The following is a 2,219-nucleotide window of genomic DNA, read 5'->3' on the forward strand; positions in this document are numbered from 1 at the left end:
TTCATGAAGTAATGAAAGATGATAATTTTACAATTTTAATTTGTTACGTTTGAATGTATATCACTTGTTAGTATTGAATGCAAGTCTATCCGACTCTGAGTCGGAGTGAACAAAACAGAGCGATTTTTATTTATCATTCACATAGACAACCCTTTTCCTTTTTATTTGAACCTATTTATTTCTCATAGGTGAGAAATTATTATTTTTTTTCATCTTTTATGAGAGAGGTGGTTTCTCTAAGTCTGAGAATGGAAAGCAATTCAAGAAAAGTCTTTCTCTAAGTCTGAGAATGAAGGTTTTATAATTCAAAAAACCCAATCCCTGAAATCGGTATTTCGTACCACAACATTTTTTTATTCTTATTCCCCATTTTACCCTCACTTTTACATTTATTACTCATACGTGCCACTTTTTTTTCTTTTTTTTTTTTAATACAAATATTTATTTGATTTATTTTTACTTCAATTACAATACACCAGAGCGAGATAGAGATAGAGAGAGAGAGAGAGAGAGAGTTGCGAAAACAGAATATAGGGTTGGTGTTGGCGGGAATGGGGGATGATGGGTTTCAAAATTATTGTTAGGTGGTGATAGTGGAGTGTGCAAATTTGGTAATAGCAACGGGCAATGGTGGTTTCAGATGCCAATTTGGTACTGTATGTGGAGGAGCAATTCAATCCAAGTCCAAGGTTCCCAAATATTTGATTTTTTTTTTTTTTTTTTTTTAAATATGTAATATTATTGATTGTGTTTTCTGTTGTAATGGAGCATTTTTAGCTCTTCATGTTAAGCTTAGATACTTGGTTTCTTCTTTGGCTTTGTGGGATTGTTTATACCCAAACCCAATCAGTTTGTTTGGCTTGTTTACAGATGTCAAAATTATGTCCTAATGGGGGAATTTGGAACTCAGCTTTTTCTCCTTTGGTTTTCTACTTCGTTATTCTTTAGTGCTTTAACTGATTTGGTTTGTCATAACTGTGGTAGAATATAATGTGTGGGTTGGTTTAACCGATGTGTTTGTCCTTTATATCTGATAATTCTGCAGTGTTAATCACGTAGGGGTCTAAATTTAGTTTTTCAAGTGGATACTGTTATATTGTAATTCTGAATTAACTTAATCAAATGGTATAACTTTCTCCAATTATAAGGCATTCATAGTATTAAACAAACATATTCTTCCATGCTTCCCTTCTTCAAACTCTTAATATTTTATCAATTTTTTTGTTCAATAGGCACTTCAATCTATAATGAATACATGAATTAATCACATTTTACATTTTTACAAGTTTATCATATAGCTCTGAAATGTGAAAGAAGAATGGACTGAAAAAAATTTGCAGGACTCTGTTCTTTGTGAGTTGCAAAATAAAATTGGGGATATTTTATTTTTCAGGGATCATAAACTTCAAGCCAAACAATTTTTATTAACTGATATTCCAATCAGTTTGATCATATATCGATGTTCATTGATATGAACAGCTGTTGAAAGATCATTAGTCTGTCAATCCTGATCTCTTAGGTAGGGTTTTGTCATCTCCAATAAAATCTTCATTTTGTAATCTATTTTGTTCCCCTTTAAAGGAGGAGGAGGAGGAGGGATGTATTTGACAAATCTTCATTACTACCAGATTTGTCCATTTCAATGTGGAAATAGTGTCTTGCATATGCTGGCTTGGAAGGTCGTAGGGCATGGAATGATGAATCTATCTTTTGCTAGTGCGTGGTTTGGGAGCAAGTTTCATTGGATAAATGTTATTATAGTACGGTTATAGTTGTTAAGATTTTGATTATGATTTTGTGTCTTGGATTTTTCTGTTAGCAAAAAGAATGATTTAAATCAAAGGATTATAATGCTGCTCCCTTCAAAATTTTGAGTCTACTAGTACACTAAAATTGTGTAGTTTAATATGAACATGTCCCGAAGGGTTATTTTATTCCAACTTCTACTAGATTTATTGAAAATACATGTGTCCTTCATCTAGAACAAGTTGTCCTGTTTTTGGCCCCAATTCTTTATGGTATTGCACACCATTCAATACCTCTATAACAGACACAGGTTCCTACATTTTATATAATACATTGAGGAGCCATAGCTGACCCCAAAATTTTGGGACTAAGCTTTGTTGTTGTTTTTGTTGCTGTAGTTGTTGTGACATATTGATTGGTGGTTGGTACAGGATTTACCAGTTATGGATTTAGGTCCTGTAGATTGCAGTGTG

Source organism: Quercus lobata, chromosome 7 (genome assembly GCF_001633185.2).
Source record: "Quercus lobata isolate SW786 chromosome 7, ValleyOak3.0 Primary Assembly, whole genome shotgun sequence".
Lineage (NCBI taxonomy): Eukaryota > Viridiplantae > Streptophyta > Magnoliopsida > Fagales > Fagaceae > Quercus > Quercus lobata.